This window comes from Pipra filicauda, unplaced genomic scaffold, assembly GCF_003945595.2.
Source record: "Pipra filicauda isolate LSUMZ 115617 unplaced genomic scaffold, ASM394559v2 scaffold52_size3558583_pilon, whole genome shotgun sequence".
NCBI lineage: Eukaryota > Metazoa > Chordata > Aves > Passeriformes > Pipridae > Pipra > Pipra filicauda.
In genome coordinates, this window is record NW_024104676.1 from 3,257,702 (window position 1) to 3,279,359 (window position 21,658).

Sequence of the window (21,658 nt, forward strand, 5' to 3'; positions counted from 1 at the left end):
TCTGTGTTCAGCTGGTTACGGTATTTGATGAAGAGAAGGTTAATCTTTCAGGTACTTTTAATAACCATCTCTCAAATCAGTGGCACACCTGGTGTCCAACACAGGACTAAGGACACTGAATATTGCCAGCTCCAATATACCAAAATTAGGTAGTGATAAACTCTGAGCAGAAAAGTCATACTGCATTTGAACTTCTTTACCCTGAAGACCTGTACATAGGATAATCAGTTTTAGGAGATCACTATAGATGAAAGCCTAGCTCAAGAGCTGGAAAAAATAGGAATTAATGACTTGTATTTACACACACACATATATATATATATAAAAATATATATACAAAATTAAAACAATTCTTCATACATACATAAATATTTATATATATAATTAAAAAGTGTGCTGGACTTCTTTGAATGTGAGCCTAAAGAGTTACTCTGCAACATGTACAGACACCATTAAAAGGTTGGGATGGATCCTTGCAATAATTTTTTACATCCTAATCCCACTCACTCTCCTTTCCAGGAATTCAAGAACATGTGGTGAAATCAGCAGGACACCCAGAAGACAGACAGTAGTCTGCCCTGCGTTAGGGAATGGGGAAACATCCCATACATGGTCACTTTCAAAATGCCTGGAAAACAAAAAACTTCTTGTCCTCGGGGCCTCCACATACATTTACTTAAAGTTCATATGGGTCACCTTGGGGCAACATGTACATGGACCTCATCACTGACCTAATTCTGACTTCTCAAGAACATGCTTTCATGAATTCCAAGCGCATTTGAAAATCCACATTTAAACTTTTACTAGTTCTCATGAAAGTAAAATCATGTATGCATGTTACCTGAGTAAAAAAATAAAATCTCAGACTGTCAGGTAAGCACTTGTTAAATATGTTAAATACCACAGAAAAATATTTGCATTCTGTTCATCTCCACCCAACATTAAGCACCTGGAAGCATGAAAAATACACATATTCATTTCTTCTGAGTCTAGTGCCAGTGTTATAAACAAGGAAGTAAAAATGTCTTCATTACCTTTACTCTTTTGCTGATCACTTAGCAAAACAGTTCACTGTCTTAAGTAGTTTATAAGTTTTCATCCATTATGTTATAGCTCAGCTGTTCATAGTCCTTACACGCATTCCAAGCATAGATTTTCACTTTTCATATTATGTAACTTGGTCCACAGTTTGCTTTGAAACAGTGAATTGGGCTGGGACTAATAGTACTGTCTGAATGTTGCAGCCTATTTATCAGTCAGACTATTTACTCTGCTGTGAGTAGTGGTGAGTAAACTCCCTAAATTGTTTTCCCACACATAACTGCTTCTTGTAAGAAAGTTTATGCAAGTGTTTGGGGAAGTTCACTGGGTCATTGCATTCAAGAAGGACCTTTTGGAATTTTAATTTACTATACCCCAAATGTTTTTAAGCTACTGAACCAGAATGACAGCCACAGTGCACCCTATTTACAGTCTGACTTCTCCTGTTCTGACCATATGAGTAAGCTTTTACAATTTGAGCTTCTATAAAACATCCTGTGAACAAAGTTCTACCTAAGCACCTCTGATGCTGGAAGGATTATACTTTAGACAGAAAGACTGAATAAAAGTTACTGCTGAAAACAATGTGGTTTTCATTGCTACGCCCTGTTCTGTGTAATCCAACTACTCCACTACAGTCTATGTTCATACATTCATTCTAAACTGTCCACACTTGAGACCTTATTCTGCCATAGCAAAAATAAACAGCCAAAGAAAAACCCTTACCAAACATTGCTTTTTCTTCCAAAAAAAGGATGAAAAGAAAATACCTAATTCCAATGCTACAAAATAAGTTTGATTTTTAAAAGATTAAAGATGAAAAATTTCACAACTAATGTCAAAAGAAAGAGTATAGAAAGGAAAAATTCTACAAGTCAATGGGATTGCACTATCTGTTGTGCACATCAAATAAGTAAGTCTAATGACTATGAAGGAAGAAATAAATTGAGGGGAAAAATCTAGTTCTAAGAAACTGTTGAAGCCATGATTAAATGCCCCTGATTAACTGTGCCACAACTATCGCTCCTTGTTCAATCTGGAGAGCAATGTTGTGCCAGCCCACATATTAGCTGTATAATGTCTAAGTAAGTATTTTCAGATATCACTGCCTGCTTCTGGCTCCTAAACCCCAAACTTCTGCTCCTAAAAGCCTAAAAATTAGTCAGTGTTTCAGGGCATGTAAAAGTAAAGCAGTCATTCAGTCATCCAGGTGAAATTCTTCCTGAAGCAGACAGCAAAATTGGCATTGCAGTGAAATATACTTTCATACCCTTGTCAGGAGGTTCTGCCTCTTGAAAAATTTCTTAAAATTTTATTTATTAAATAAAAAGAAGTGATAATGGTTTGGTTTCTGACAGAGATTTCAAAAGCCTCTGCAAAGTGGTGATACTACCATACTTTCCAGGTCATACAGGTAATATAAAAAGGCTTATTTTTGTTAAAAGACATGTCTGTTTCATAAAGACATGTCCATTTCATAAAATATTTCCTATTACTTAAGTCAGCAAGAGATAAGATTATTTTTTATGTTTGTTCACCTATCAATTCATGCTTACACATTCTATTGTTCAAGAATGTCTGAAAGGTAGTATCTTAGAGAAAAGTAATTTTATATGGTTGGTTTACAGAACAGAAAAACCCAAGGGAATTAACAGACAATATCTACAGATTCACACCAAAATGATACTAGAACTCTATATAGGCTGTTCAACAAACTCAGCCTTAAACAGCCAGCTCCACGAGAGAAGTGGATTTAAAACACTGGAAGCAGAAAGGTACTTAGTTCTTGAGTATGTCCAGCTTATCTTGGCTCTTTGCCAAGAGTTTCCATCCCACAAGTCCTATTTCTGATCTAAGTCCACACTCAGCAAAACCTGAAATATGTAACATAAGGAGTCTAAAAAAATTTTTTAAATAATAATAAAAATCTATATTCCATATGTCACAGAAAGAGAAGCTTTCAAAAAGAAATCCATTAATTTTTTACAATAGTTTTAAAATAGAAGCTTGCTATGTGTTGTTTCAGAGAAGCACAGTATTCTGTACAGAGGCATTCAGCTTCCTGCAAACAAATCCTTTACAAGAAACGTCCTGTTGATAAAATGACCCAGACAAAAGTCAGAAGACTCTCAAGATCTGGAAAAACTCACAGAATAAAAACCAACTTTTACGCCTTTAGATGCTTTCTGAACAGAACCAGATGGACATTTTTCAAGGTCCTAAAAGAGCACACATCTCTCCATCCAGCATCACCAAAAGACTTAGAAGAAGTATTTCAGTGAAACGAAAGCAAAGTTAGTAGCTGGAAACTGCAAGAGTATATAAAACAACTAGCAGATCTGCTTGCCCTTGTTCTTGCTCTTCCCTATGACTCTGTATATGGTCACTTCTGGAGAACAGGATTATGGGGGAATGGCAGTACTGCTACTTATACATCACTTTAACATGTTAGTTTGAAATAAATGCTTGAAACATATTTTGCCATTACTGAAATAAAACATTTAAATTGGCTCATGACTGAAGTAAAATTTTTTATTTTATTTTATTTTATTTTTCCATCCCAAAGGGGTATTCCTTTTTCGCTGTCTTTCATCAACTTCTAATGAAGAAGAGCATGTTACTTTCCAAGTTCTTTTCCTCATAATAAGGCATTTGCTGGAAAATAGAGAACAAGAGTAAGGGAATTTCAGACCAAGGTTTCTTTATAGACCTCTAAGGCCACAATAGGTAATGGTTATTGATGGTGGATTGTTGTATAGCATGGAAGAAATCGTTTTAGGCCATGTAATAATTCCATTTAATAGACTCTGCAGCAACTCTGAAACCTTGTACTAAGATGGAGTGTTTTTTCTGGAAAGAACTCTCACTTTTAACAGATTTCACTTCTCAATCTATCAGTTGTTCTAGCAGTCGCATTGGTAAAAACATGCAGTTTAATTTCAGGCTGAATATATATGGAGTAAAAAATGACATTTATATTTCACTTCTTGACTATCTCCAGAGTATGCTGTGATAGTTATGTTCTTACCAGAGAGCCATTCTGAAAAATCATTGCTCATATTCTTTAATCAGACTCAGAAACATTTTCATACCCTGTAGGAAGAGACAGTTCCATCAAAAATATGACTCTCACAGGGTCTCTAATACTAACTTTCTTCACGGTCTTGATGTAGCAAATGGTCTCCTCAGGATTTCATAATTTCTAGTATCAGAATAAAGTGTGTCATTAAAAGCTTTAAAAGGACAGCTCATGGAACAACTTATGGGACATCATCTTCAATTGACACCCAAGGACACTGAGACTGAAATTAACAGGCAGAGTAAAGATTTCAGCTTCTTCTCCAGCCATCGCCAGCTTCCTCTTCCTCACTTTCGCTGGGGTAAGCAATTGCTCATCATTTGCTCTTGGTGCCTTGAAATCCTACTTTGACATACTAAACAGCAATACCCTCTTCCTAGGCAATCAGAGAGCTGCAATTATGGAGCACAGCACAGTCAAAACACACTTTTGTAAGAATGATACTGCCACATACCTGAACCTCGAACAGTCTTTGAAAGGCATAATGCCTTTAAGAGGGTAAAAAAGAGGATTGTATTAGGGATGGAAGAGCTGTTCAAGTATAATGAACAGAGTGACAAATACTGTGGTGATTGTGGCTTGGTTCTTTCTTTCCTTTGCAGATACAGGGACAGCTCAGAAAGTCATCATCACTCTCTAAAGGAGAAGCTCATTATTTGGTATCGTGTGGGCCCCCTGACAGGCACAGCATTTTAACACACATATTCAGAAACTGTGCAAATTGGAAGTAACAGAAATTCTTTTTAAGTATGTATTTTTACTAAATATGTTTCAGAGAGGGAGACACTAGTCTTTTTTTCCACAGAACCAAACCTTTTGTTTGTCTTCATCTTACAGAAATATTTCTGCAACACAAGACATGACTAGCACCCCAGAACCACATATGGAGAAGCCAAATTTTCTGTCTGGATTTTGCAGAGGTTAAGGATGAAATGCTGCCAGAGAAGCAAGGAAATTTAGGCAGTACCCAAAAATAATGGTTCAGTCTGCCTAGCTCAAGTCTGAGGGGAAGTGAGCTGCAAGGCAGCGCAGCTGTTAGGGAACTGCCCTGTAAAGTATCTGGTCAGGTGTCTCCAACAGCCCAGAGATAGCCAACCTCAAAGTATCACTGTATCTTGAAAAGTAATATTGCATTTAATTGTTAATATATTTCCTCACATCTTCCCTGCTTTATGTTTTTTCTAGGATAGAACATGCTTTGATTCCAGCAAATAATTAAAGCATGAATTTACTTCTCACCTGAGTTACACAAACGACTAATTAAGGCTCAATGTTGTTTTCATCCTCCAGTTTAGAAGAGGTTTCCTAAGGTGTAAACAATCCTACCAGTGGGTTTATTCATATAAAAAACCCTCACTAATAAGAGAAATAAGAGCCAAAATTTGCTCCTTGGTAAGTAAGGATTTCTGCATAATTATCAGGCTGTAATTCAATTGGCTTAGGCTTTGCCACACACACACCTAGACGCAGGCCACAGGTCACACATCTTGGCTCTTTACCAACAGAGCAACTCACCACAAAACTTCACTGAAAAGGAGCACTCCATTTTGGCAGTTTAAGATGCCCCCTGCAGAGAAGAGCTCAGGGAGCAAGTCAAGCCATGTAAAAAATAATCACTCTTTCAGCACTTGCCCAGGCTTTTCAAGTGGCATTGGAAAACTAACCTTACCAAGGCACTAGCATCATGAATACTCATAGAGCAACAGTTTTAGTAACTCAGCCACAGTTTTAATTAGCAGCAAACCCATTTCCACTACCTCTCCAAATTTGTCCCTGATGAAGAAATATAAACACATCTTAATTGCTACTCTCTAAACTACTTCTTCTAAATACTTTCTTCCAGAACGTAATCTCAATTAAAGAGAAATCAATGAGGCATGGATGAGAATTTTTCATTTCTTAAGAAGTTTCTGGAAGTGTTTTGTGGAGAGTTCCCTCATGAGTAAACCATCACAGACATGCTGCCAACCTGCAGCAGGCAGGTGCAGCAGCTGCAGCCTGTGCAGATGATGACCAGGGCTCCTGGAATCCATCTGACTTTATTCACACGCAACATAATCTCCCCAAGAGGCTCAACAGTTAAAGACACTGGAAAAGAAGGGAGATTTGAAGACAGCTACAGGTGATGGTGAAGATGTGTCAAGCCGTAACTTCAAGACCTCAACAGCCTTATCCCCCAGCAGCCCCCAAGTTTTCTACACATGAACTATTGTGATTTATAGCTCATTACTGACAATGAGGCTGGTTGAAAAAGACTACATTTCAGTTTAGGTTTCCTGAAGAAGAGTAAAGGATGGGAAGAGAGGGATGCTTAGGTTGAACAGGACAGCCACTGGGTATCGTGATAACTCTGTTTATCAACACCCTTCTAGCTACCAATGCAAAGCACAGCACTGTGAGGGCTACCATGAGGAAATGAACTCCAGCTCAGCCAGACCCAATACAGCACTCTTTCCAATCCATGTTTAAAGGAGCTCAAAGGCTTATACCTCACTTTTCTTTAAATCACATTAAAAGTTTGTCCATCATTCATACATTTTCCTCATGTCACTTCTTGCTGAGCTCAGCTCATTTTCCATGTGCTCCACTTATCCTCACACTGACACACTATCTCAAGGGTCTTTATCACTGATCCCCCGGGGATCAGTGTTGGACCCAGTTCTGTTTAATATCTTTATTGATGATTTAGATGAGGGGATTGAGTCCATCATCAGCAAATTTGCAGATGACACCAAGCTGGGGGAGAGTGTCGATCAGCTGGAAGGCAGGAGGGCTCTGTAGAGGGACCTGGACAAGCTGGAGGGTTGGGCTGACTCCAACGGGATGAGGTTCAACAAGGCCAAGTGCCAGGTCCTGCACTTTGGCCACAACAACCCCCTGCAGCGCTACAGGCTGGGCACAGAGTGGCTGGAGAGGAGCCAGACAGAAAGGGACCTGGGAGTTTGGATTGACAGGAAGCTGAACATGAGCCAGCAGTGTGCCCAGGGGGCCAAGAAGGCCAATGGCATCCTGGCCTGGATCAGGAACAGTGTGGCCAACAGGTCCAGGGAAGTGATTCTTCCCCTGTACTCAGCGCTGGTGAGGCCACACTTTGAGTGCTGTGTCCAGTTCTGAGCCCCTCAGTTCAGGAAGGACATTGAGGTGCTGGAGCAGGCCCAGAGGAGGGCAACTAGGCTGGTGAAGGGACTCAAGCACAAGTCCTGTGAGGAGAGGCTGAGGGGGGCCTGTTCAGCCTGGAGAAGAGGAGGCTCAGGGGAGACCTCATCACTCTCTACAACTCCCTGAAAGGAGGTTGTAGCCAGGTGGGGGTTGGTCTCTTTTCCCAGGCAACTGTCAGCAAGACAAGAGGGCATGGTCTCAAGTTGTGCCAGGGGAGGTTTGGGTTAGATACTAGAAGGAATTTCTTTACAGAGAGGGTGATCAGACATTGGAATGGGCTGCCCAGGGAAGTAGTGGATTCTCCGTCCCTGGAGATTTTTAAAAAGAGACTGGATGTGGCACTTAGTGCCATGGTCTAGTAACTGCAGCGGTAGTGGATCAAGGGTTGGACTTGATGATCTCGGAGGTCCCTTCCAACCCAGCTGATTCTATGATTCTGTGATTTCCAGCTTTCATTTCCATCTGTATTTCCAATAACCATGAATATCATATGTCATTTACAGCCACACCAGACTACCATCTCTATGTTAAACATGATGTTTCTGAGTATGTGGCTAACCCATGCAGTGATGATTTCCTCCCACGTCTCTCACCTGTGAAAATTCCAGACTCCAAGCCTCTTCCTGAACTTAACATGTTTTAAATCACCCTTCTGGAAAAATAATTGCCTTTCAGTTTATTTTTATCAAAACGAAGTTCATTTCTCTGTGATGTAATACAGACTTACTGTTCTTCTCATGTGCTTCTTTCAATTGGTATTACTCACATATTGCACTAATGAGCTTGTTCTCATCTAGGTTATTAATGAAAAAACATTTAAAGAAACAGGACCCAAGCACTGCAGCAATGAAAAGCACCCTGTCCACAACCAAGTTTTACCTGTTCAGTGCTGTCTTCACCTGCAAGTTCAGATTGATTGGATGTAAACACTGCTACCAAGATTTATTGTGGTCTTTTAACAAGTATCATACACAATGGGAAAAACGGTAAAGAAGTTTTAATCTGTTGTTTTGCCAGTCATTAATCAGCCCCATCCTCCACCGCCAAAGAAATTCCTTAAAGCTTATTTTTCTACAGTCATCATGAATTCACTGTCAAGAAGAGCAGCAAGAAGGGTGTAACAGCAGGCACAGGCGTACTGGCAAACATGATTTTAGGGCTTCAGCAATTACATATCCTGATTTAAATTTGGCAGCTATAAAAAAAAAATTCTGTCAACAGTTTTCACTTTAAATATCCTAGCTTGGCACTCAGGAAGTATTTCAATACTGCAAAATTGCTTGATCTCAGCACCAAATTGTCAGAATACAGCCCCACTCGACTGTGAGCTTGCAGAAACCTTTTCCTGTATGGTTTATCACTCCCTTTACTTAAACTTCACAGCAAATTCTGTCACTACAACATTTTTTAAAGGAAGGCCTGGGCTGCAATGGTATACAGACAGTTCTCTCCTAACAGGGTTCTGAGAACAAAATTTACTAGATAGGAGTATCGCAGCCATACATATCTTTGGAACATACGTGAGAACAGCAGAAGTAAAGCAGTCTTTTCAGAGCCCACAAATAGACTTAGCAGCTGGTGAAATGCCTGGGTATATCCCGCTATTTAGCAGTAAAATGTGGGGTTTGTTACTGTAAACTTCAGTTATTTTCCCCAACAGCAACATAATTAATGTGTCCCCTGTGCCCCCTCTTTCTGAGCACACATTTTCCTTCACTTTTGATGAAGTTCTGGAAGCAAAATCAGCCAGCAAAAGACTCCTGGGCTATGCTCTAGATGCTTTCTGAAGCAACGGTTTGCAAAGAGATGGAATTAAATCTAGCAGTGCTCAGCCCCTAATGTCCAGACAGGGATTTTGGGTGGTAACCTAAATGGCTTGTTCACATCCCTCCAGCCTTCAGTGTATTTATTCCCCTTTCAACATTATTATCTCTTGTGGGATTTTGGGTGCATGGATGAAAATGCTGATGCCTTCATACTTTCAGGCAATGCTTAGGAGGCTTCCAAGTGCTCACACCTCAGACCTCTCCCCACCAGAAGACATTAAATACTACAGAAATACACAACTTGCTCAATAATCTTCACATGAAGAAACAATCTCACATTCTGGTTCTTTGCACGGGCACAGGACACAGATAAAACCGGGTGTGGTTCACAAACTGAAAGGGGAAGAAGTGCAGCTGGATGGTACCAGAGAACATCCAGCATAATGTCAAGGTGGTGTTTGCATGTAACTCCAATGGACAGCATGTGCGACACTTAATGTAGCTCGGAATGTGTTGCTAGCTAGCCTGCCCTTCCCCTGCAGAGCTTGCAAACCTCCCATTTAGCTAGAGCTGCTGTAACACAGTATTTGCTTTTCAAATGAGGCCAGAAACCTCATCTTCTCCAGTTTACCCTCTAATGTATAGAGATCTGACAAACCTCTTACAGTCTGGTCTCACCTCTGACTGGTCCTGCTTTTCAGAGAGCACCTCAGAGATGGGCACTGTGATGCAGCGCTCCCTGTGCCATCACATTTGATGACTAATGAACATGTGTTGCTTTCCTGTGAGAAATGTTTCCTTTCCTTGTTGGTATGACATAGTGCAAACCACACAAGTCTCACGTACAAAACATAAAACCCTAATGTGTCAGCTGCCATGAGCAGCTTTGGATACCTTCTTTGTCCTCTATGCTTAGGAAAAATTAAGATCTACAAAACTCAAGTTCATTTTCTATTCCTGCCTCACATGCCCTATTTGAATCAAGTAATTTAGTTTTCTGGTCAATAAAACACGGAACTTTTCTGTCATAATACAGAAAATGAATCCTTTACAATTTGCATTTAGTGTGGAGGTTATGCAGATGGTTAAACAATGCACACACTTTCCATGCTCTGACCATTTCTTCTAGAGCAGCTGTAGATATACATCTTTGGCTCTAAGTCCACTTCACAGAACCTAACATCTCCCTCTGGAAGCATCAGGAAAAGCCAGAAGTCAGAAGCCCTGTACTAGACCAGCCACATCACCAATTGTTAGTGTCTTCACATGATGACACTGTGAGAGCTGTGTCTGCTGCACACTTTGGATGGCCTAATGTAAAAGTCACCCAGTCTGGTCAGTTGCACTGTGATGTCTCAAGGATCTCAACCTCTACTGCTCTTCTCAGTGTCCAGTCCAGGCATCAAAAACTCCATAAATCCTTATCTTCCATTCAATACAGAAATCCATGCAGTGTTTCTCTTCCATTCTCCCCAGCATTGTTTAAACTACCTGTTTTCCAACTATCACACATTTAGCAGTACAATAAGAAAATCCATCCAAGATCAGAGACTAAAGCAAGAGGATTTGTCTTATTGTAAGAAGCTGTTCACAAGAGATATGATGAGCCTAGGTGTTCCAGGGTTTCAAAAAACTGAGCAATACTGCTCTTATGGAACAACCATATGCAGCGTCAAATACACCATGAACATTTTAAAGCCTTTTCTTGAAGAGTATCTTCTGTTTCAGTGTCTGTCTCAATTCCATAGTAATTCCAGAAAAAGATCACTACATCTGACCTAGGAGACAAACCCCAGAAATTTCAACCTTTACTTGTCCCAAGAGTTCTCCAGACTTCAATTATATTAACATCTTAAAAGATAGTTTAATAAGAATTTGAAAATAAGCCAGCTTGTTTTTGAAATATATAGGTCTAAACATTAAAAGATATTATTATAAATAAATGTTAATTCATCATATTTTCCACAGTAAAAAGGAGCAAGTCTGTGTAAGGCCCACTAGCTCAAATATCATTATAATATAGATCAAACCCAAAATATTACTTGGTGGTATTTTAGTAGGGCACTGTCTCAAAATATTCAATTAGACTATATGCTATTTCTTCCTCTTCTCTACGTAACGCCCTGATCTAGCACTATTAGTCATCACAGTGTTGATGATGTCAACAGACATCATCTGTCAGTTGACTGTGAAATGCCATAGGTAAAATCCCAAAATCTGATTTTCACTTTCTGTTCTACAATTTATATTTAGGTCATAAGGAAAAACAATAGAACTTTTTGATAGAATGGAATTGTAAAGCTTGTGATTTTTTCACTTTGAAGATAGGTTATTTTTTCTTTCATGTAGCTATGTAACAATGGTTCACTTAAAGATTTCAAGCAACATAAGCTCGTACTCTTCTAACAAATGTGTTGCATTGTGTATTTTAGAGGGCCATATTTAAGCTCATCATCTAATCAGCATTGCTTTCTTCAGCTGCACAGAGCAATTTATTCATCAAGTGCTAACCGAGGCAGACTTAGTTACAGTCTGCATAGTGCACAAAGTAAAAAAAAATTAGTGTAACTGCCCAGATTTAGTGACACTTCACACAGATCTGCATTTACACATAGTGTAAGGTAGTAGAAAACCAGAGCCAGTCAGACTAATGTCAAAATTTCTCCTGTCAGTGAGTGAATCCTGTTATCCAATAAACTGCTGAAAACCAACAAAAGAAAGAACCCACCCAAGCCATGAACTGCGTTGAACTTACACAAAAAGTTCACTTTAAATATAATATTTCCCTTCTTTCTTCCTGAATCTTTCCTGGTTTGCCTGTAAGCTGGTGCAAATTTTTAGAGCACATTACTTTGTCTTAGATAATAACTTGTAAGCACTGTTTTAATCTAGTAGAAACAGGACTGTTAATAACTTGTAAGCACTGTTTTAATCTAGTAGAAATAGGACTGTTAGCCTATTCCCACCTACTTTCAAATGTGATTTCCACGTAGAATACTACTTCTCCCTGCCGCGGCCCGGGTTCAATTCCCAGTCAGGGAACTCCTCCAGGCAGATGGAGCTTGTCAGCCCTGTAAGGCCATCCATCTAAGAGAAGGTCACTCTAAACAAACCTACGTCCTGAGGACCTCACTGCCACTGTCCAAGCTCGCTCGGCCCCGGCAGATGAACCTCAGGATTAAAGGGTGGGCTCAGTTCAGCACACACTGTGTCTCACCTAAAAAATCCACTGCGCAGGCTCGAAGGGTAATGACCTTTCCCAAATCTTTGTTTGCGAAGACTGGCCATGATGATGATGACTGCTTCTCCATATCGGTCCTGGCTTTACATACTCTATAAGTATTTCTGGCCTGTATCCCACACTTAAGACACAGTTCAAGTAACCCCTGATGGGAATTGTGATGTAAAAAAGGATTGCATTTTGCTTTTTGGATTCTGTGGTCCAGGAACAGCATGCTCTTAGACAATGGCAATTTCAAAATGAAAAGGCATTATCTACCACTTGAGTTGGAGAAGCTGCTTTCAAGGAATTAAGTTTATCAGTGCTTATGAATACCTCTTGAAATATGAAAACAATTATTAAAACCTTAAAATGACACCATCATCTTCCTTCTCCCTGATAAAATTCAAGCTAATTCACAGCCTAGGATAGGTGGTTTAAAGATTAAGAAATCTTATCTCTCTTAGGACATGGGAAAGCAATGCCAAAGAAAGATAAAATCCAGTTCTGAAAATTACACCGGTGGCTTAGTGACTTACTTGAGAAACAGGCTGAGCTTAAAGAAGCCACCACAAATGTTAGTCCCCCTAGGGTAGGGAGCACAATGCATGTGATTCAGAAAGATATGTTTCCTCTAGTGCAGACAAATGTAGATATATATGGATAGCCAGAATTTACTGAGCATTGGGAGAACGAAGAGGATGTCCAGACATACCCCTACACCTCTGCAGTGGTGGTGTTCAGGTTGCATCTGCTGCCCCCAGTGTAGGTTCTGTTGCTCTAACCACTATCTAGTCAGTGTCAAAACCCCAAGCAGCTCCAGAAGCAGGGACACAAATTTGTCCCAGTCATGTCCCTCTTGTCCCAGTCATGTTCTCCCATCATGTCTATGTCACAACCGCTCTTGTGCCCTCTCCCCTCAGCAGTACAAGCTCTGTATTCTCCAGCAGCCATGGGGAACTGGCAAAGTCCCTACTCCAGCCTCCTTTACACACTAAGGGGCATAGTCTGTAAGATCTTAAAAGCTCTCCCTTGAAGCCTGCTGGCAAAACAGGCCATCAGGTTATACAACATAACTTGGATGCAACTTTTTGGGTCAGAAAGTCCACAGGGCAGAAGAGTAAAGGGATACATGTAGGCAAAGTATCCCTGTATTCTCACCTTGTCCTTAAGCCTTTTCTGTACACAAACCAGAGATGAACCAGAGCCAGGGCACTGAACTAACTGCACCTTTGATCTCCTTCAGCCCAGCACTTCTCACCCTGGCCATAGATTTCCACTTTTGCGACAACCAAACAGTGTAAGCCTGCCTCAGTTTAATCCTCCCTGTGTTTACTTGTCCAAACACGGAAAGGGCTCTCCTGCAAAACTGAAGGCGCTTTCCAACAGCAGAGGTTGGTTTTGTAAAGGATGCAGCCGCACAGAAAACTCTAAGAATTCTGTGGTGGGTAGAGTACATTAACATGGAGCTAGAAACTGAAATCCTAAAATGGACCAGACCAACTACACCTTCCAGTGACTTATTCTGAGCCCTGTAGAGCAGGAGGATATGACAAGGCCTAATACATAATGGCCCAAAAGCCAATCATTTCTCTGCAGTACCACCTCTGCATCATCCCAAGCTCTAAAGGAAGTCAATGCTGGTTTTACTGGTTCACACTCATACTGTTTCCAGTCAGAAGAGTCTGAAGCATTTTCAGCCAGTGCATTAAAACTGATCTTAGAAATCCCAGTTTTCTCCATACTCCACACTGTGATTTCTAACGGGACTCCAGCCTCTTGCACACTAGAAGCAACAGCATTCATTTGTACATATGCTGTTCTTGTCCTTCACAGTATCCCTTGGCTTGTTTCCCCTATAATACAGCTACATCCAAAAATTACTGAAGCTGGCTTGTTTTCTCCTTATGTATTGTCAACTTATAAAATGTTCCCCAAAACACTCAGTAGGCGCCTGCACTAAATAACACTTGTCTAACGGCACAAGTCCAGCTCCCTCTCACAGGAAGAGCCTGTGCTACCAGATAAGCCTTGAAGCATGTCTAGACATGTACTCCCCATTCCCATGCTGGACAGCAGTTTTTTGAGGCTCTCTCTCCTACTTGAAAGCATAACAGCTCTTAACTTCACACCAGAAGCAGAGTAAGCCAGAACTCCAACTGAGCAATGCTTTGCAGATTATAGTTCATCAAAACTGAGGTACTTCTGAGCCACTGGAGAAGCTGCACTTCAATCCTGGAAATGGTGAGACAACTATACTAGCCAGGGGAGAAGTTAAAGCACTAAAAAAAAAAAGAACCTCAAACAACAAACCAACACACAAACATGGCCCAAACCAAACAATTCCAGGCTTGAGTTCACATACTTAGATGATCTAAGTAGTCCTGAATTCAAACGTGCAGTTTGTTGACCAAAAAAATACGCCACTGACCTCAGTGGTGTATTCTCACATGCAGTAAGCACAGTTAATTCCAGCTGCACCTGCTGAGAAGAGGTTCTGGGGATCCAGTGAAGCAAAACCCTAAAAGTGCTTTTTTAGTGCAGTGAGGATGCAGAAGAATGAAGACAAACATAGCACCTTCTATTCAATGTCCAAGTTAGATATTTGTCTCTAGAGAACTTCCAACAAACACACTCCTCCCACTTTTTGTGGCAGAGGGTAACTGGGGAATTTCTGTTCAAAACCAGCTTCATCCAACCTCTGCTAACCTCAGTGTACTAATTATCCACTTCTACTGCGGTGCCATGCAGAATGCCAACACAGTCCTCACTGCTTCCCAACAATGGAAAAAGCAACTGCCAGGTGTCTTCCGCAGTAGCTTCAAAGTGACCTCCTGATCTGCCCATCATAGACATAAGAGCCACTTCTGAGGTGTAGACACTTCAAGTCTGAGGGAATCAATCCAAAATTCTCACATTTTTGGATCACATGATAGGAACATGCATTTTCACACATGAGATACAAGGGATACCACCTACCCAGCTTGCATGACTTATGAGGTAGTATTTGTGAACATGATCTATACAATTAGAACAGTCTTGTAAAATTTGACAGCTTCACCAGAAAGAAAGACTAATACCAAAACAGGAAACGTGTTGGGATTCCTGTAGTAGCGACTAGAATCACTACATGCTCAAACTTCTCTGCTGACAAACCAATTTTTGGGTAGCATTCGTACGGCTGGAAAGCAGCACTCCACCAAAAGTTGTTGTGAGCTTTGCAGTGTAAACCAAATGCTCTTTCTCCCAAAGCACAGCCTAGGGATCACTGAAATGTTCCACAATCCATGGAGCAGACTTCCTAACCCAGCTCCCCTCCTGAGAGAAAGGCCAGCCTCACATCAGCAGTCTTGAGATTACCCAGCCCAGCCTACAAAGAAGAAAACATGGCAGAGACTTCTAACAGCCTTCATAAGACCATTCAGCAGTGTCAGTTAATGAAAATGCATCAAACTTTTCCATTTCTCTTCTACCCTTCAATGGCAGGCATCTGAATGAAACATCAGAAGACGATTCCAGTCACACGCTGGTTCAGAAGATGTACAAACACACCATTTGGTTTTGGTGTGAACACCCAGACTAGTTTGAAGCATGTATTTTTGAAGCATGTATTTTGATGGTTAAAGTTCTAATAACAGGATCTAGGAAAACCAACAAGCTAATAAACTTTGAGGCTCTAAGACATCAGTTTGATTGCATAACTCATCTATTCTACCTTTTTCTACTCTTAGTTAAATCCCAGTTTATCAGCCTTTCATAATTATAAAACAAAGTTGCGTGGCTGTCAAAGTATAAACAGATGCCAAAGGTTTTACAGGTTTAAAAAAAAAGTCTTCTATTAAAATACAAATACGTTGTGGACGACAGCATGACAAGAAGGTAAAGCATAAAGTATAATCTTCAACTCACTGGGTTTTGTTTTGTTATAAAAAAAAAGGCTACAGAATTTACTTAAAGCCTACATTAGTTCAGTGCCCTTTATCCTGGCTTTTTTAAATTACAAGCAGAACTTATAATCCAGTAAACTTCACAGATAGGTTTTCCCCTTCATAGCAGCAGCACATGTCATATATCTCCAATCATCTGAAACATCCGAAGTGACATGCACAGAGGGGAGCAAATCCTGCAACCACAACAAAGCAAATCCATTTTTTCTTCCCATCCTTTCTCTTTTTCTAGCTATTCTGCAATAGTTTATTTCACAGTTGAAACACTAAGTATTTAAGCATGAGATATGTGAGCTAACCAGATTAAAGAGATTAAATGAAGCAAAGATTAACTTTATTTAATGTGAAGAGGGATGGTTTAAAAGCTGATTAAAAAAAGCATCTGAAAACAGCTTTAGCAATTTGTTTAAAAATTAGACCACGGTGAAAATGGTTCGATGGTTTTAAAATAGAAATCTATACTTTCTAACATGAAATAATATATTTTAGCCTTTCTGTACAGTTACTGACTGATACTATACAGCTGTTCAAAACAATGGAAAAAATCAAACCAAGGTTTGCTACAGTAGGTCAAATAAAACATTCAGCTTTGTAAAAGTTTAGATTAAAACCCAAACCACCAGATTTTGAACCACCTTTCTTTCAAATTATATAGTTTGCAGTGTCCCATAGGCTATACTGTAGGGATTGCACAAGGAGATCTGTTCACAAAAGCACCCATAATTTGTACCTACTTTGAAGAAAAGACAAGATGAGCATGAAAGCTATTGCCCCTGGAACTGGCTGCTCTTTGAAGAGCAGAACTGTTAAACACGTATCTGTCTACTATATTTGAATACTATTTGTAAGTTATACATCATTAATTTCTAAATAAGTTGCTAAAATTTTAATTATTATCTCTATGCAGAGCAGTAGAAGAGATTGCATAACCCTCCTAGGGGTCTTAAAGTTACAATCTTCATAACTTTGTCTACTTTGTACCTGCATTTTTAACTACTTGCACTGTTGAGTGTGTCTGAGGATCTTCAAATCCAAGTATATTTTGTATGAAAGACACAGTTCAAGTTGCACTACAGTAAGAACTGCAGAAAGTTACCAAACATCAAACACATACCACCAAACACGAAGTTAAAAACCGTCAGAAGGTAAGGGCAGTCTGGATTTACAGAACAGCCAAGAAATTTTCAGACAAGAGATAAAACAGCAGTTCAGTGAATTAAAAAGACAGAAATAATTCCAGATGGCAACAAAGCTGTTCCCTCTGTTGCACCTGCCATGGTGGCAGGATGCAAGGCAGGTCAGAGAAGGTCGTTCTGCTGGAACTGAGCCGCAGGAGACAGAGTGGACAGGGACTGCTGGATTAATAAACAGCTCCTGTGGGGAAACCAAGCAAAGGCAGCTTCGAATTACCTCTGGTCGCAGATGGGCAAGTAAGTGAAGGGCTTGAACTGTTTGATTTTGTGGCAGTGTGAGGAACCAAACAGCTTCATTTTGTGTGTGCTAGAAACATGTTGCAGCAGGAGAAATTAACAGCGAATGCTGCAGGAAACTGTATCACACAGAAATATTTCTGAAAGGATTGGAAATGACACACTGGTGTGCGCAGGGCCAGTGAGAGGCCATTTTGGGAGAAAAGTGATTGATGTAAAAAGAAGAACATGAACAAGGAGGAAAAGAGAGATCCTAAAAGAAGTTACGAAGGTCAGATATAAGGATCTTTGCTCATTTTCTGATCAGAAAATAAAGCATAAAGTACTTATTTCTGATAGAAGAACACCGAAAAACTAGTGCAGTGCGCACTGGAAAAAGAAACAGCTCTTCCAGATACTTATATGCATGTCAAAAGCTTAGGGGTGACTTGCATGATGGGCTTATTTATAAATTTACCTGCATCATCAGTCCACAGTTCTAGACAGAGCTCATTTTGTACAGAATCAGACCCTGGCACACGAAGCAGAGGTACTCTGTTGATCACAGTGGACACACAAGGGTGAAACAGGTCCCAAGTGCTTCTCAAAGACAATCACTCTTCATTTTTAATCCAAATCCAAATCATCGGATGTTCAAGCTCAAAATTAAATAGCTTCCTAATAACATTTAAACAGTGAAAATGTTGTGTGCCTACGTAACCAACAAAGAAGAACTTCTAGCCTTTTTATAGATGAAAGAACTTCCCCACGGGGCTGAGAAGTGTCTGTCCAAGAACCAAAGTAATCACTTGAAAATTTGCAAGCTATTACAATTATTCAAAACAGAGCTGTTATGTTAACTCGGCAGTGCTGTTATTCACAAAAATGGCTAAAATATTCCAGCTACACTAACACATATGCTTTTCCCAAGCCTCCCCATACCATCTTCCATCTTCTAATACACCTTTGACACTGACATACATGCTTTCTTTTCGTAAAATAACTCCCTATGAGGTCTTGTTTTCTTTTCAAAGCATGACAGTGGAAAATACAAAATTCAAGTCACAGAGCTTCCTTCTAAAGATGGCTAATGGTAAAAAATTCCACCTGGTAACAGTTTCTTATTTAAGAGGAGCCAAGTTAGCTCTTCTGTGTCTAGCAGTCACTTTCCAGCTGATGTGCAGAGAACTTTATATGTCAAAATACAAATAAACAAAAAAAATTTAATCTGAAAACAAGAGATGCCAATCAGATGTTGTGCATTCCTTTTAAGGAACTACATTAGCACATTGGCACACATAGCAGCCAAGCTGGTGTCACTGTGAAAATAAATGGCACTGAGAATTGTGTTGCTTATAGTGCATCCTTGAGCAATAAGAGAACATGCTGAGGTCAGAAGTTTCATCTGCTCAAAGAAAGCAGGGACTTCTCCTAGGAAACAAAAGCCTGAAGAACAACTGTCGAAGTTATGCACTTAAGGGATATTCTGCGTGTTAAATTAATTAAGAAGAGTTTACCTACACTGTATGAAGGACAGACATGTCTCTAGCACAGACTGCTCATACGACACATCTTAGGCTAGCACCAATTTTGGTGGAGGGACTAGTTACTTGAGGAGGTAAATAGTCTTTTCCATGACAAATTATTATTATGGACTTCTCAGAGGCTTGGAATATTAACACCGGTGAAAAAAGGCAACATGTATCACACAGATTATTTGTACAAAACCTCAGACTGATATAAAATTAGATACATATTTACAGACTGTCAATAAGAAAGTTTATCGATCAGTAAGTGGATCAGTTCATGAGGAAATGCTGCCTACTCATGTCTATTTACTGCACTGCACATAACTCATATGTTCAATCCAGATAAGAAGAGCATACTGACAAAGCAGAGCAAACGGCTCTCCATACCTCACCTTTCAGCCTCAATCTGGTGGCACAAAGATTTAAGTTCTATAAGCGTGCCTTACCTACAAAAACCTGTTTCTTATCCTGATCAAAGAGGCACAGGTACTGAAAAAGCTACATTCTGCCAACTACTGAATGACATCCTCTCCCCAAACACCAAAATCCTCCATCTTTTTCTTAGCCAAAGTGTTGCAAGTTTAGCCAGGTAGATTCTTTACCACAAGAGGCAGTTTACAAACACTAGAAGACATACCCCTTGGCCTAAATATACCCTTTCAATATTCTAATTGTCATAGCAATAGAAGATTAAGCATGTGTGGCATTTTCTGGAAACTAAGGGACTATTTTATTTCCAAATAATGTATACTATTATTTCCTTCTAGTAGTATCACTTGAGGAAAATCTGCCACTTGCAGTGTAGGAGAACACAGACGCAGGCAACACAATGAAAGCAGAAAACCTCATGCTATAATGCATCATCCTCATACTTGGAAGAAACTCAAATAGAAAAGTTTCTGATGGACAAGGCTGGCACACATTATCTTACGGACCTCGGCCTCATCTACAGGGTTCTTGGAGTTAGGAAAACAAAAGTACCTGGCTTGAACTCTGAAGAAAGAAATTAGTAAAAGAACTCACTGAAATAATACCAGAATCCAGCACTGACTATGAAAGCATAATTGGTGCTAAACATTATAAATTTGTGCCTGCATAAGCCTGACGACTGACCAATAAAAAAGTGTGATTAATGTTTTTAAACATACTATGAACGGAACATTCCTTCAAAATATTGTTTACATACAGTTATGACAGAATACTGTGGGTTTTGTACCTCTCTTTACAACAGTTAAAATAATACAAGCATGTCTGCGCAAAGACAACACAGTATATCATCTCAGTTCCAAGGACTCCTACTAAACAATGAAAAATGTAGTGGCGATTTTTAATAAAACAATGTTTCTCCCTTGATACAGTGGAACACCCTCTGTACTGAAAAATTCATTCTAACATTTTCAAGTTAATTGTTTTCTTCAACATTTGCACTGGACCGACTTTTGGACTCTGGTTCCATAACTGAATTTCCTCCAGCTGAATTAAGGTCAAGAACAGTATTCATACTGTGCAAGGGAAGTTTAAATCCTGCTGGGGGAAAAAAAAAAAAAGGCAATATAAATAAAACGCTATTCACATGATATGGCAGTACTTGTATGAATACCTTAGTACTTACACATTATTTTCCAAAACAGTTAAAAATTCATGACTTAAAACTATGACAATTTGACATATGAGAGTTTGCATTTTACACATTCCTTGCATTAACTACTTGGACACTAGTTATATGTTAATAGTTATTATGCACACATACCATTAATGTTCAGCTGTGGACATGTGGGAGAAAACTTTCAAATATTAGGAATGTCTGAAAGGTTATTTCTTCTTAAAGGATGAAATCAATCCCATGTTAGCCTTTGTACTTAATCTTGTACATTTCCACACTGTATATTAAATATAATAATAAATCTAAATGTTAAAAGATAATATTTAAACTGCATTGATACCTATAGTCTGTGTGCCAGGCCCCCCAGTTGACAAATTCATAAGAAACATATTGCCACCCTCCCCATACGACTCTATTTGCCAAAGCTGGCATTTAAAAACAGAGACAGGCATATAAGAGGTTTGTGTCAATTTACACTAACAGAAGGACAAATTTCAAAGGTCTTAACACTATGCCACTCAAGTCATATAAGTTTTGCTGCTAATTTCACAAAAAGCAACCCTGTATTCATGGCCGTTACGTGAACAAAATCCTTCTCCCAATGCAAGGGATCAGTCTCTGCACTTAACAGCCTACAGAACTTGCCCACTGCTTAATGCTGTATTGGGATTAACTGGCCGCTGCAGGTTTGTTTTGTTTTGTTTGTTTGTTTTAATTTAAACATGTTAACAAGGTATTATTGTATTATTATTGCCAAGCTCTGAGAAACATCCACTCTCAAAAACTGCGGTCAGTTTTCACAATGAGGCTGTGAGAATGTAAAAGAGAGATCTTGGTGAGATAGATGCACCAATAACCATGCCCCATAATGCTTCCTTCGGTCAAGGAAGCCACTTAATGGTGAT

General features: G+C 39.6%; 1 protein-coding gene across 1 annotated transcript in view; it reads right to left on the bottom strand.

Moving 5' to 3' along the window:
• Positions 1–21,658, bottom strand: part of PLCXD3 (phosphatidylinositol specific phospholipase C X domain containing 3) — a 74,974-nt gene that overhangs the window by 51,851 nt on the left and 1,465 nt on the right. The window lies entirely within an intron of this gene.